Raw genomic sequence first — 15,957 nt, forward strand, 5'->3', positions numbered from 1 at the left:
ATTATGGATCAGGGGCAAAATAAGGACTGATGTACCATCTCTTTCATTTACCTGGAAAATTCCACCAGAAGTGAAGTAGTTATAAATATTGTTTAAGATTCCAGAGCTAAGTAGTTACGTGGGGCTAAAGAGAATGGTTTACTGATGAACAGCTGGAGGTAAGACAAAAAAAATCCCCAGAAACATTGAGATGGCAGCAAACCAAATAGCTCTGTTTATAGGGGAAAAGGGCCTCAAATAAACACATAAATAAACCTAAAAGAAGAAGCACTGACATAATCATGAGCACTTCTCACATTAAGAGACCTGGAATGCCGCAAATTATATTTACTTCGCTAAATGTGAATGAAATATCGATAAGCCTTATTTAAAGAGTCAGGAAGGAATGAGACTAGAGTAAAACTGGATGCGTTGGCCAGAGTGTCTTTAAAACTTGCTTTCTGAGTCATTAAAATCATTTGGAAATCCAGTGACCTAATAACTACAGAAGACCAAAGCTCATAAGTATTTGTTTATCTCTAGTTTCAGCTCCTACTCTGTGATGTATGTACACATACAGGGACTAGTCTCACCATCGAGGATTTGCTCCCAAAGAGAACTCCATCCCTTTCCTGGAGTGTTTACAGCTCTCCATGTGTCCTTCTTCCTCTCCAAACCATGAACGCTCTAAAAGGGCTCTAATTCATTTCTTTAATCCCCAGGTAGCCCCATCGCTGGCCCATAGTAGATGATCAAATCATGCCAGTTGAATCAACGACAAAGTGAAGAAGTTGAAGGAGAACTTAATGGTAGCCTTCATATCCTAATTCTTCACAAGATGACAATCTCACCAGATCTTTACTTCCCCCACAAAGGACCACCATCCACAATGTGAACTGAAGGGGGCTCCCCTGTGCACGAACTCTCAATTTGTGGCCATCACCCTGAATCTCGGATTGCTTTTTCTACACTGTCTCCTTTACCCACTTCTTGTATTTCTTCTGTGCTGGGGTGGAGTTTCCAACAGAGCATTGCCATGACATGGTGAGCAGAGACAGAGACAGAGACAGAGGCTTTCCATCCATCCACCACTTGTGGGGGGAGGGGGTCAGTGGCTACCCGGAATCATTGTTATCTTTTTGCATGACTTGAGAAAAATCAACCAGAGCCCAATAAACTCAAGAAATAAATACTGATTTAACTTCTCTTATTCAACTTAGTGTGTTCAGAAGATTTTAATTGGTAAAGAACTTTTGTAATACTGTCTTGAGCAGGACATCTTGCCTGAGACAAAAAATGATTCACCGTGGGATAATTTACAAGGGAGGGCCTACAAATATCAATGGAGTTGTGGACACACGAGCACTTTCTCCACTTTGGCTCAAAGCACAACCCCATGGCCTTGCCTACAGAAATTTTACTACCCTTCCATCCAAAGTCTTAAGGCATACCTTCTGTTTCTTACGTGACCTCTGAAGGAGGAAGCCACCAGCTTACAAACTGGAAAACTAAACCACCATAGCTGTTTTCTTAATCTGGGGCAGAGATGGCAAATAAATGTCTCACTCATGGCACACCGTTGTTAATCAGTCATGAAGCTCACTTCTGTTAGGTTTGGGCAGAACTCAGACTCATTTTCAATACAGCTAAGTACAGCTACACCATTTGGTGGCATGTCGGAAAATAAGTACTTGCCATCCACAAGGACACAGGGCCAATGCTAGTTGTGACCATGGAGAGACTGTTCTATAGCTATCTTAGCAATGGAGACCTGCAGATTTGTAGGCAATACTCAGGGAGCTTTGTTTTGTTTTGCTACTCCTGTAGCAAGTGGAACGAAGGCCGAGTGTAGCTTGAATATGAGACGTATAACCTGAAGTTCTTCAATAGTATTGGGTGGCTTCTCTTTTCACCTCGATATTGCATTCCGTGCGCTTATAAAGGAGAACATCTGGGAAAGACAGAGCTAAAATCTCAATATTTTTCTTGATTATACATTACCCTTCTCTAACCTCTTGGTCCAGTTATGGTTAAACAACCATTACTCTTCCTTGAAACTCCTTGCTGTCTCATGTACTCCTGACTTATATACACCCCACTCTTGACCGGTGCTACTTTCTCAGCTATGGATCTGTGGAAGTGTTTTCATCATGAAACTTTTTTTTTTTTTTAAAGGTTTATTATTTGTTTATTTGTGAGAGAGGGAGTGGGAGGGGGAGGGAGAGAGGAAGAGGGAGAGAATCTCAGGTAGGACTCTGAGATCATGACCTGAGCCAAAATCAAGAGTCAGAAGCTTAACCCACCGAGCCACCCAGGCGCCCCCATCATGAAGCCTCTCATAATAAGCTTTAGACTCCTACTGAATATATCCCCCAAATATGAAGGCTTAAAATCAAGAAGTAACATGTGAATCAAGAAATACGTTTGGAAATAGTTGAAAATGTACTCAGAGACCTAGTAATTTTATAGGAGAGATCATATCAAATATGTATTTGAAAAGCCATTCCAGAGCAAAAGAAAAATGGAGAGCTTCTCACCTCATTCTATGAGGTAAGACAAAGTTCCTGCTACCAAAATGAAGACAGCAAAACATGCAAGCAAGCAAACAAGCAAAAATAGGAAAACCAAAACCAACCGTAGATGAGACTGCTTCCTGGTCTACTTGGAGGACTGTGGGGAGGGAAAGGAAACCAGAGCCTGGATGTCATCTCTGACCAACAAGGACAATGAGTTTCTGTTTTATTTATTTATTTTTAAAATTTTATTTATTTGAGAGTGAGGGAGAGCGCAAGAGTGAGCACACGCATGGGGGGAGGGGCAGAGGGAGGGGGCGAAAGAGACTCCCCACTGAGCAGGGAGCCCGATGTGGGGTTCGATCCCAGGACCCTGAAGATCATGACCTGAGCAAAAGGCAGATGCTTGACTGACTGAGCCGCCCAGGCACCCCAATGAGTTACAGTTTAAATGGGGGGCATTGTCTCTGTCAGAAAAGTGATTCAGTTGCTAATACAGAAGACCCCTTCTCCCCAAGAGGAATGAACTCAAGACACCAAATAAATACTTTATATAGCAAGACCTGCATTTATTTCCACTAAGACCAAGTTTTACTTCAGGCTAAGGAGGACTTGTCAAGTTGACCACCAGAAGGTCACATTAGATTTGTGGGTGAGCAGCAAGAACATTAAGCAGGAGGAATCAGGGGCCCTGGTTGGAGTCCTAACTATATCCCTTAGTAGCTCTCAGAGCTTTGGGGGGTCATCTGATGGTTGGGATCTCATCTGTTTATCTGTTAGCAGGAGCTGACTCTCATGGAATACTGAGGATCAAAGAAGATAATAGGAAAGGACCTGAGAATTTATAATATACTATTAAAGAGGACTGTCTGGGGAGGGGAAACTTCAAAAGACAGAGATAAAATATACTCTGATTCCATTATTTATTAAGCCACTCATTAGCTTATGGCCTTGGCATGTTATTTAACCCATCCGGGATTCAGTTTCCTCATCAGCAAATAAGGCTATTGTAAGGATTAAGTTCGTGCTTTTTATTTATTTTTTTAAAAGTATTCCTTTTAAAAAATATATTTTATTTATTTATTTGAGAGAGAGAGAGCTAGGGGGGAGAAGAGCACAGGGAGAGGGAGAAGCAGACTCCCTGCTAAGTGCAGAGCCTGAAGTGGGATTTGATCTCATGACCCTGAGATCTTGACCTGAGCTGAAATCAAGAGTCAGACGCTTAACTGACTGAGCCACCGAGGTGCCCCAAGTTGGTGCTTTTTACAGTGCTTAGAAATATAAGTATTTATTAAATATTCGTTAAGTAAAATAAAAATCAGATTCAATGAGGTATTCCAAAAGTTGTTTCCCATAAAACAGTAGCTTATATGATAAACAATGAAACAAGATTTTATACACATTATAGCTCATCATTTTTGACGATTTTGACCCAGTTTGTGGCAGTCATTTTAATTTTGGTGTAGTCCCTTACCCTTGCATTTGGTGATAAATGGCTCACAAAAGCCTGTCTTGCAAAGCCATCCACCCAGCAATGTGGTCGCAGGTCACAAACCACTGGCATAAGGCTTGGATTATAAGATGGACTGCAGAAATTTGGCCTTTATTCTGTTCCTGAATATTCATTTGTGCCAAATTTCCAGTGATCTAGGAGTATGCTGTGGGCTTTGTGTGTTCTTACGTTGATCAGATAAGATGACAAAGCTTTAGGATTCCTATGTGCTCGAGCTCTTTTGAAATTCACTGTAGCTTCTGCGGTACACCAGGAAGAAGAGGCCTGAAATCCTTCAGTGTCAACCAAACATCTCCCTTCACTTTGAACCTGAAGCCATCTCGCTGAACCACTGCCAAAGTGGTTGTCCTCAACCACCCCTTGGCCTTCAACTTCTCCCATCTTACAACTGTTGCTTTCTCATTCAAGACTTTTCCCATCTCCCAGAATAAAGGCACACATTCTGAAATTGTAATTTTTTGATCACACATTCTGGTTACTGCAGACATGAAGAATGCACACAGATACATGGTCATGGGCAACTTGAAACGTGCCTCAAGATGGTACCAGATGTATCGGTAAGCAGTTGGGAGTTTCACATAGCGAAATTACCATCAGCCAAATCATGCTTATAGGAAATTATTTTGAGCCATATTTAATAATTGTAAATACAGGGGTCTTCACTGGAGACAGTCACTGAAACTTTTCCTTCAGTGTTTTAATCCTGTTCCATCAAGGTGGACCAAACCAGAGTGAAGAATGTGGTCGCTCTGATGTCCTTCAAACAGCAGCCATCTACCAAGAAGAGGCGTAGTGCACTGTAGGCTGTCTTTAAGAACGTGGAGGTGCTGGCTGCTAAATGGGTAGTAGGGGAAGTGATCTCATTCCTTTGGCAGGAGCTTTCTAGATCCAAGGTTAACACCTGACCCAACCTGGGCTAGACTCTGTTGGGGGAAAATGGAACTGGGACTCACGGAACTGGGACTCAGTGGCAGTCAGGACACTGAGTTCAGAGGTCATACTGGGTTGTCTGGGCAGCCCTTTTTCTACCTATACAGAGGAAGAGACAAAACCAATCCACGGAAAAGACGCAAACAGATGGGCAGGGAGAAGGAGACAGGTCTTCTGGCAAGACAGTGAAGAGCATGGGGAGACTGAGGTTGCTTTGGTCCCTCACTGCTCTTCTGCCCTTATTCCTAGGTCTCGCAGAAGGCTGAGGTGCTTTTTGCCCTTATGATCTATGAAATATTCTTAAGTCCTTCCAGGAACACGTCTTTTCTCCCCTTTGGCCTATGTTAAGTGGGTTTGTTATTTTCGCCAAATAATCCCTGACTAGGTCAAGCGGGTAGGCAGAACCCAGTGAGGGGAGGAACCAGGGGACCCACTACTGGGTTTCCTGGGTCCTGTTCTCCAAACCTGTCCTCTCAGATGGGCTACCTGGTGGTGTGGCAGAATCGGCCTTCTTTGTAGGTGTGGGTTCTGTACTGAGGAAAGGTAATCGTAGATTTGTCATTAATCAGTAACTACCTAGAGAACATCTTTCTCATGCCCACACACTCAAGAGGCACCAGAGAAGTCTAGATTAATAATGTCAAGTTTCCCCTCTTATTAGCTCGGTGTTAGGGGACTAAATGTCTTCTTCAATCAGGTCTGCTGTGAATCAAGATAAAATTGTATTTTAACTCCTTCAGTTTTAAAAAATACTATCCCTTCCCACGGTGTGGCACATATTCTAAGGAGAAGCCTGAAGAAAGTTTAAAATCCAGAAATTAGACGTCGGTTCTCTAAAAAGTGAGACCAGATGGTATCAGTGTAGCTTCTGGATCTGTTCCTTACACGGAATATTCTGGTATTTATGAATCTAACTTCCAGTTTTCAGGCAAACAGTCCTACAGATGAATCCCAATCGAACTCTCCTTTGCCTTGGCGTGTCCATTTTCTTCCTTCCAAAAAAAAAAATCTGTATCTAGTGTTGCTCTTGCATCTCTGTCAAGAACCCCCAGGATCTGACTGTGGAAACTCCAGGGCACCAGGGTCTTGATGGCTCGGGCTGCAGGTGCTGATGCTCGGGGCACAGGGTGGAGGTGGTTCCCCCCACCCCACCCCGGAGCCTCCTTGGGTGCCAAGCTCCTACAGCTGCTCCCTACTGGTTAGAAGCACACCAGGCAAGGGGAGGGTAGACCAGGAAGACGAAGGGGTGGAGGAAAGGAAAACAGCCGCAGTAGAGGGAGAAATGGAACCAAAACACAGAATTCCAGCCCTGACAGGTCTCCTCCAGCTTCTCTGCACTTGGCCAAATGTGGCTAAAGCAGGCAGGCCTGCTGATGTCACGAGCTCTGTCTCCCTCTTGTGACCACTCTTAACCATCTCCTGCCTGCGACAGCTTCTCTAACCATCCCTGCTTTTTTTAGAAGCTGGAGCTTGCATGGATTAAAAAATGCTCACTCTTTCCCTCCCCGAGACTCGAATGGGAGCTTGGGTTGGGGTGCTGGGTAATGGCGGTGGGGGCGGCGCAGGGGGCGGCTCTGCCACCTGCTAGGAAGCATGGGGCCCATCCCGGAAGCTCTCTACATCTCTTTCCTCATCTGTCGAGTCAGGGTGTGAGCTGCAGGACCCAGAGGCTACAGGGATAACTGAGCAAGACACCCCCATCAGCACTTGCACAGCACCCAGCAGAGGGAGCACACATTGCTCTGACTCTGGGAACCCTGAAACTGGGATGGACGAAGACACACTTGTCTTTGGGAAGCATGGCTTTTGCAGCAAGCCAGAAGCATTTGCAAAGGAGGCATTAGCTATGGTGGTGGGGGCAGGAGTTTTATGTATTAGGAGCCTGTTTCCTTATGGAAATTCCCAGCATTTTCAAATTACATTATAGGTGGTAAAAAAAAAAAAAACACGTGAAAAACGTCTAAAAAAACCCCAGATCCTGGTCACCAGAAGAATTTAGAAATTTCTGTCTCAGAGCCTGACTCGTGGGGGGTCAAATCCTGATCCCACCACTTTTTAGCCTGTTTGACTTTGGGCAAGCGATTTGGCTTTTCTGAGCCTTAACTTCTTCCTCCCTAAAATGGGAGTAAGATTGCGCCCCACCCCCCACAGTGTTCTTGGGAGGGTTCACTGAGACTATCCGCAGGAAGCATCTAGGATATGTTTGTGCAGAGGAAGCCCCCAACATATGGTACATATTATCAACTTCAGTGCAAGCTGAGCTTTTCACTCTCCAAGGAAGACTGAACCCAGCCTCGAGGGGGAAAGCTTGCTAACTATACAGTAATTTGGGAAGCAATGGATTTAGCAGGAAGGAAGCCTGCATTTCTTCCCCCTCCCCCCCCCAAAAAAGGTGGTGTTCAGAATTAATTGCTTGGAGAGCTTGAAAAAATGTCTGAACTTGGGTTCCACCCTCTGAGGTTCTGATGAAACTGGTCTAGGGTGTGGCCTGCCAGTGAGATTTATAAACACTCCCCAGATGATGAAAATATGCACTCAAGGTTGGGAACTCACTACCTTAAGAGTACCTTTTCATATACCTGCATGATGTTAGGTTGTTTTTAAAAATGTTTTATTAATAGAACACTTTTTTTTTTTTTTCACCTTTATGCAAAATCAGCTACGGTGTACAAGCTAAAAAGCAATTTTACTTTAAAGAATTTGTTTGTTTATTTATTTATTTATTGGGGGGCAAGTTGGGGAGGGAGAAGGACAAGCAGACTTTGCACCGAGGGTAGAGCCCAGGTGCTGGGCTCCATCTCAGGACTCTGAGATCATGACCTGAGCTGAAATCAAGGGTTGGGCGCTCAACCGACAGAGCCACCCAGGTGCCCCTGAAAAACAATTTTTAAGAACAGAGTATTTTTGAAATGAGGTCGGCTTGACTGGCTGTTAAGGATCAGGTGAAACAATGGGAACAGACACAAAAGTCGCACCAAGTGTTTTTGGATATTGTGAGGCTCTTTAGGAACGTAAACCTGTCCCTGTTCTCTCTGAAGTCCCCCTCACTGACACAGAGGGCTGAAGTCCACTGCCGTCCCTCAGGGAGCTTAAACCTGGGGTCAGTTGTACGCACATGCGCACATGTGAACTTCGGTCAACACCCAACACCGAGGGACACTGTAAACGGAAGGCGTGGGTTGGGGATCAATGGGAAGAATGTGCCTTTACGTCTGCAGCACAGGACTGAGAGTTCTACATGCTCCAGGCCCAGAGCCACTCTGAGAAGAGCTTAGGGTCAGGCAGCAGCCACCAGCCAGCCCTCAGGGATGAGCGTCTCAGGGGAGTGGCATTTTAGGGTGGCAGGGAAAGTACAGCTTTCCACCTGAGCGCGTGCAGCCGTGTGGAAAGAAACCCACCCTGGGGGGCAGAGGGACACATAACTAGTGAGTCTGGGGATTGCAATGAGCGGTCGGATGAATTCCAGTTTTGCCAATTACTCTGTGACCCCAGTGTGCTGCTTCACCTCACAAGGCCTCAGTTTCCCCCTCCGTAAAATGGCAACAATTAGAGCACTCACCTCACAGAGGTGTTGGGTGGGGGGAGTCATCCACATGATGTGCTTTGAGTGGTATTTAGGACATGCTGAGGGACATATTAAGTGTTAGTATTTTTATGATTTCTATTTCAGCTCTGAAGAAACATTTCTTAAGTCTTCCAAAAGGAAATCTAATGAAAACACAGGTGACTGCCATGGGAGGAGGGTGTACCAAAAAAAAAAAAAAAAAAAAAAAAGTGTTTTTAGTTAGTTTGTGGAGAATTTTTATACCCCTGCAACAAGGACCCTTCCTTAGCGTTGGCAAGAAGACATGTCAGGAGGGTAGCACAGCTGGAACCCAGCTAGGAAGAGAAGGCCGGTCAGGCCAGAGGCAGCTGCTGTCCTCTGAAGTGACAGCCAGGGATGGGAAAACACAGGCAGAGCTGCAAACTTTTCACCTCAGGCAGAACTTCATGTGCTGAAGGAGAATAGCCCAGCTACTCTGGGAAGCAGGGATAAGAATTTGTTTCCACGCTTTGTCGTAGGGGTGACTGAAAATGACTGTCTCTGTTGGAAGTCTTGTAGCCCCTTTCCCACAAAGGTGGGCGTCAGTTACTGACCAGATGGTTGCCAGCTGTTCCCTGAAGCATGAGGCCTATTAAATCTGGAGGCAGAGAGACTCCTCACACTATACTGTCCTTGGGGGCCATTGTGCCCCACCAAAGTTCCAGAGCAACTGCAGAGGTCTTGGGAACTGTGTGAATGTGAGATGGGTTGCAACCCACAAGGAGAATCCCGGGCCCTCATCCTTGGTGGTGACAAACCCACAGACTCTAAGACTTTTCTCAGGTTCCTCTGAAGCGAGTGAGCAGGTCCCCAGTGATCACCAGAGTTCAACAGGCCAGTCAGGTTTTAATCAAAGATGTTGGAGTGACCAATTCCGTACCTACTTAAGCAGTGATTTAAGGGTTAACGAATTCTCCCAAACAGCTACAGTCCAGAGAAGAGTCTAGAAAAGGTGTAAGTCAGATTCAAAAGGTAGCATGATAGAAGAAAAACCTCTGTGAGGGTCTCTGTGAATGAGGCCCTCATGTAAAGTTTTCTCAGAGAAGGTTTTTCAAGAGGACTCAGAGTTTTTCAAATTAATTAACATTTTACATTCAGCATCCCATGAGTTTCACATCTGCCACTGATTTTCTGACTAATTAGTAAAGCTGTTGGTAGAGGGACTGTTAGATGTTTGCACAGTACAAATTAGGGCATAATTACAAGGCAGGGTGTATGTTAATGAGAAGCAAGGCTGATAAACCAGTGTTTACACCAACGGAAGAGTCTTCCTTCTTATGGTTCTTTGAGCTCATTTCTGATAGAATCCTGTCTGAGTATAGGTACAAATCCCTTTTGATAGTTAGGTGGGAGTTGTTTGGAACCATATGACTTTCAGAGGAGGACCTGCCCTCAAAATCCCATGGACGATATTGCATTTGTACACTACGTGTTCCCAGATGGTATCTGGTGAGACCTAAGACTTCTTATATTCCTGCCTAGTAGTTACTTTGGAATGTTTCTAGATCTGCATCTTAAAGAGTCTCTTCTCTTTGCGGAGCTCCAGCTTAGCAGGGGCCAAAGAGGTCCCGGTTCTCATGGAGAGCCAAGGAAGGCCAAGCTAACTGTTCCATGGCCCCAGCCTTCTTTCTGCCATTACTGCTCTGCCACTTTGTCTTCACGGTCTTACTCCTGCACTAAAGACAGACTGCTGATTCAAGTCAGAAAAAATAAGGAGCATAAGCCATTCTGCTAATACACAGTAGTTTGACATAGGTGGTAACAGGTGAAATGTAAAGCATTTCACCTGCGCACAAGTAGCTGTCTTACTGAAGAAATGAAACATGCGCTGAAAGTCAACCCCAGATAGGATATGAGTGGTTGTCCAAATGAGGCCTCTATGAAGGTTTCTGAGGCCAGAACCTCAGCCTCAGAGGACAGCAGTGGCCCTGGTAAGAACCTTCACCCCATGAATCATGGAGAACTCTTATGGGATCCCTGCTATTCTGTGGTTCCATAGAAGGAAATGTTTTAGAAGGAAACTGCCAAGGCAGAGCCTGTCAAAGGTCATGACTTGGCCCCAGATGATAACACCATGTTGCTGATACAAGCTATTTTCTCCTCTTGGGGAATCCCTGTCCACTGTCAGCTAGACCCTCTTACAGCCATCTGTAACCCCTATAGACATGTCCTGATTCGCTCAGCCTGAGCGCCTTCCCTGTAGCTTCACGTCTTTGGCCATACTCACAGCCAGGATCTTTGATCCAACACCAGTGAGCACGGTCTCAGCAACCACCCTAGGCTACTTACTCACGTCCAGCGGGTCTGCACCAAGGTCGCCTACACCTGGCCAAGCCCTGGGGCTGAGCTGCACATTCAAAGTCCACAGAGGCCCGAGAAGTCCCCCACAGGACTGGAGAGACACTGGCCAGCCAGAAGGCATCTACTCTTTCTACGAAAATAGCTGTCCCTTGGCTTCAGCTGCACAGGAACGTGGACTGAGCGTTACCCAATGCTTCTGATCCCTCAAGAGAATGGAGAACACTGCATTTGTACAAGAAAATTGGCCAGTTTTGGAAATGTGAACATATTCAAAACTTTATAAAACTACAAGTCAAACAAAGTAACACACACACACAAAACTCCTACTGAGTTCATTGTACACGTGGCCTCAATAGAATCTGCCTTAGGCTGATGATCTCAGTCTCAGCAAATATCAACAGAAAGTGCCAGCAGGATCCAGAGGTTGGGAATTTACGCAGAAGCTGCAAGAATCATGGAAGACCATGAGAAGGACGGTGACAATTCTGTCATTTTGTACTAAAGATACGATCTTTGGCACCCTGTTTATTATTCCTTTCTCCCGTTCTAAAGCACCTTTTCCCCTAAATCATGAAATATTTTTAATTTCAAAAATATTCTGTCGATACGGTGCCAGATTAAGTCTCTGTGTCCCTAGAAAGCTGTTCCCGGCAGTTCATGTATCTACTTTATGAGATAATATGTTAGGACATAAATAAATCAATCCTTCAGGCAAAATGCAATTTTTACAACTCAGGAGTTTTAACACACAGCATTTAAAGAATCTAGTCGAGTTACATTCTACTTAAAGAACACCTACTCTCTAAAGACATATTTGTAGCCGAATGTTGCCTTCAGGAACTGGAAATGCCTCATTTTCACCAAGAGACCGTGTATGAAGTAAGACTTTGCTGACATTTAAAAGACAGTTGTGAAATATTCCTTTTAATATGCCAGTCAAGTGCTCCTTTTGTGGTAACAAGCATCTTTTTCTGCTGTCACGTTTTTAAGAGAGAGAACTGCTTTTAAATTTTATACTGATCACCTGTTAAAGGGATTTATTTTCCCTGGTCCATTTCTTATATTCTTTCTCATTAAAAAAATTAATTTAATACATAGCAAAAATCCATTCCCTTTTGTGCACGGTTTTGTGGGTTTTATCAAACACAGATGTTGTGGTATCTCTGGTGCCTGGTTTTGACCCTGGAAATCCAATATAGAGACACTCTTAAACCCAGATTCATCAGTGGCTTCATTTTACTCTTTTGTGCTGAGGGAACTCTTTTAGCTTCTATTACATACCAGGCACTGGGAGTACAAAGGAGCAAAGACATGGCCCCAGCTCTCAAGGAGCTTTCCGTTCTGTAGACCAGCCAGGCATGTGAAAGTGACAACACACCATGATGACTACTTCAAAGGACATGTGCCCAGATATGACCCCCTACTTGTTCATTTCACTAATGTAATCAGATGAAGCCATGAGGACCAGATTCTCTGCTGCTGAGGGTGACAGTAGATGATGGAGCAGGGAGCAAGCTCACAGGCCAGCCACGAGCCTCTAGAGGGGGATGTTCTGCTGGAGAATGACAAGAGCCCTGGGCCCTGCACAAAGCCCCATCTTGCCCTGGGAGCGGAGGGGAAGGGTGCCAAGCAAGACGTGAGACTCTTCTGAAACTCCCTAGGCAATTTTTCCAACATGGCCCAATTCTAGAAAGGGATGAATAAATCTTCATGGAAAGGTATAGAAGTTGCAGAGAGGATTGATTTATGACTGGTTAATGGTGAAGAAAATGCGAGACAGAGCATCTACATTCAACTACAACCCAAGAAAGTTTCTTTTTTTCATGTTCCAAGCAGGCATAGAAAAATGGTAGCCTTGCTGACAGATCCCCTGATCCCTGCATTGGCGGCCCTGGGAATACCATTTATTAGTAGATGGAGGACAGAGAATGGGCCTGGGTATCCAGCTGCCTTGCCTGGCTCCCCAAGTCCTCCAGCTCCAGGAGGTCAGAGCCTGGGCCATGGTAAAGCAGACATTGGCAGGGCTCACTCTCAGACAGCCATGGTGCCTAGGTAAGCTGGCCTAACAGGCTGCCTTGGTTACTCTATCAATCTCAAGGCAAGAATATCATGTCAGGAGGCAGCCACAGTTGTGGTTCTCTGGACTGGAATGCTTGGTTTTGACCAGATCCATTGGCTCATCTTCTGTATCATCCACCATGGCTGGCTGGTGTTCATCAGCCAACAAAGGGGACAGTTCATTTAAATGATGGGCAATTTGTAAGTTCTTTTCCCTGCTTACTTCTTCTGCCTCCATTACCAATGAGTGGAAATGTCCACCTCAAGGCTCTCACCCACAGCCTCACAGTCCCATCTGCATTTCTCTGTATATTCAGATGCCAAGCAAAAGTCAGTCTTAGAATCAGGGAGATAAGGATTTCTCAGCCTCAGGACTACTAACATTTGGGGCTGGATAAACCTTGTGACAGGGGCTGTCCTGTGCATGGGAGGATATCTAGCACCATCCCTCTGCCCAGGAAATTCCATGAGCTATGTCAACCAAATACATCTCCAGCCATTACCAAACATTCCCTAGGAGGCAAAAGTGCTCCTTGTTGAGAAACGCCAAGAGAGGGCCTGGGCTCTACGTGGTTCTGTTGCTTATGGTTACTTAGCTTCTCTGAGTCCCAATATCCTTGTCCATAAAATATTTCCTATGGTCATTATAAGACTTAGAAAAATGTACAGTTGGTTAATTCCAGTGTGGTAGGTCTTCAAAGGGCAACCATTATTACCATGTCAGGACTCTGTGAATTTTCCTAGACAATTTTTGTTGTTATAGTAATGTGGTGACCAAAGATTTTCAAGAAGTAGAACTGACAGAAACGTCCTTGGCTCTGTCTCTGGCCACGTAAGGAAGCTTGGCTTGGATTGCATCACCTAAAAGTATAGTTTGGGGTCTCTCTCCGGGAAAGCTGGTGTTTTCAACATTCCTATAGAATGGGATCAGCAGCCCCATGAGCTTAGGGATTTTGGCCTTCTTACTGCCCATTTTGGGGTTTGAACAGACCCTTTCACTTCTCATTATGAGCGTGTAGGTCACTGATGGTTTCTGAAGCCAAGGTTTGAATCCCCAGCCTTTGGGATTCAGGGCTTAGACCTGATCCAAACTGATTTAGTAGTAGAGTTTTTAAAGAGTTTATAAAGAGGGAACTAGTTCTTGGAAATTTATAATTCTGAGAAAATGGCCTTTTTAGGATTGCTGATCAGGGTTTATGGAATGTTCCCTCTCTTCCTCTACCACCCCAACACATACATTCTTGGAAATGTGATCTTTTTATATAATTACATAGAAAAGCATTCTTCAAGAAATTAATCATCTTCTCTAAGTTGATTTTAAGACTACAGAAGGGGAAGAGCATATAAAGAGGACATTTATTTTGCAGTTTATCAAAGTGTGAAGTATCATGTCAGTCCTCCAATATCCTCTCCCGCTTCCTCCCTCCTTTCCTTCTTCCTTCCTTGTTTCCATAAAAATCTTTTGTTTTAGGGCCAGCCATGCATTGATGATATTTACAGACCCAAGACATAGTAACTGAACTGAAGAAGAATGGAAAATTCTTTTTTTAGTTCTACTGGAATGAGAGACAGGTCAAACTCAAGTAGACTCTAGTACACAGATTGTGGTCAATTATTCTTACTATTTTGGATGAATAAGGGTCTTGGGAACTTAGGATCCAAGGAGCAGTAAGATAGTATCTACACCCAAGAATTAGAGAATCTAATTGGGAGACATTAGATGAGAGGATTATATTAGAGGATTGAGAGGATTATATTAGAAAATCAACCGAAAAGAGATGAGACCAATCTTACAGAATAAGGAGTCAATAAATTTTAGGAGAAAGAGAAGTGGAAGGCAAGAGTGAGGGAGGGAAGGTGGAAAGGAGGGATGAAGAAAGGGAGTCTGCTTCTCCCTCTCCCTCTGTGCTTTCTCTCAAGCAAATAAATAAAATCTTTTTTAAAAAACTGACTCTACCTTCAGTAGGAAAACCTATTTAAAAAATGATAAAGATAATTCCATGAGGACCGTATCAAATCTTTCATGATTTGAAAAATCCCAGTTATATCTCTCAACATGTATCTTGCCATTCAAATTGGGTTAGTCCTCATATTCCTTTCAGGGATGGCTCATCCTGTTCTCCAAGGAAGTGAGGGAGGAACTGAGGGAGAGGGAGGGAAGATCTTATAAAAGAGCATATATTAAATGACACATGAGGGGCACAGATAGTTCTTTAGGAATTTAGAGAAGATTCCAGGCCATGGGCTACTCTGAGAAAACTCCTGAATCATGTGGCGAGGCACAGGTCATGTCAAATAGTCAAACAAAACCAGAGGCCTCTGTTTAGCCAACAACAAAATTTCTAAGAGATAAACACTTCTCAGGCAACAATCTACAAAATATGAATTCTTCTGAATTGCTAGACTTTCCTGAGTTTCTTGAAGTAGCAAGGTAATGTAAGACCCTAAAAACCACTGCCTCTTGGTGTCTTAAACCATGTATCCTTACAACATAAGCCTAAGATCTGCCTGTGTCGTTGGTGCTCTGCACCTGAAGGAGACACCAAGGCATGCCCAGAAAAGGGGCTCAGCTGCCCTCCTCATAGAAGGGAAGACAGAGAGGCACTCCTTGTTTACCTCCTCTAAGCTGGGGCTTCCATGAGGACCCTATCAATTCTTTCCTTTCTCTCCATGCAGGGTTGTAAGTTCTTGAACTAGCAGCTGTATAAGTAGCAATTTCTTAGATGAGTCCTAACTTCACCTCTTTTGGATGCTCACATTCATATCTGAATCCCTTGATATTCCAGGTCCCATATGAAGAAAAACATCTCCAACTCTAAGTCTTCCATTTACCTATTGGCCGGCACTGTTGGTTCTTGTCCAAATACGTTTTCAGGATGAAGTGGGATCAAATATTCTTTTCCATTTAGGGCAAGAGAGGGGAAGGCATTCCTAGATCTCATCACATTTGAGAAAATAAGATGATAGTGAAGCTGGACCTGGAAATATGAGGCCCTATGGAAAGTATATCATTTGGTATCCCTTCAGACGGATACAGGCTTTGTGTATCTGTTTAATCTTTATGCAACAGGGGTGAGGAG

This window comes from Mustela lutreola, chromosome 5, assembly GCF_030435805.1.
Source record: "Mustela lutreola isolate mMusLut2 chromosome 5, mMusLut2.pri, whole genome shotgun sequence".
In the NCBI taxonomy this organism is placed as follows: domain Eukaryota; kingdom Metazoa; phylum Chordata; class Mammalia; order Carnivora; family Mustelidae; genus Mustela; species Mustela lutreola.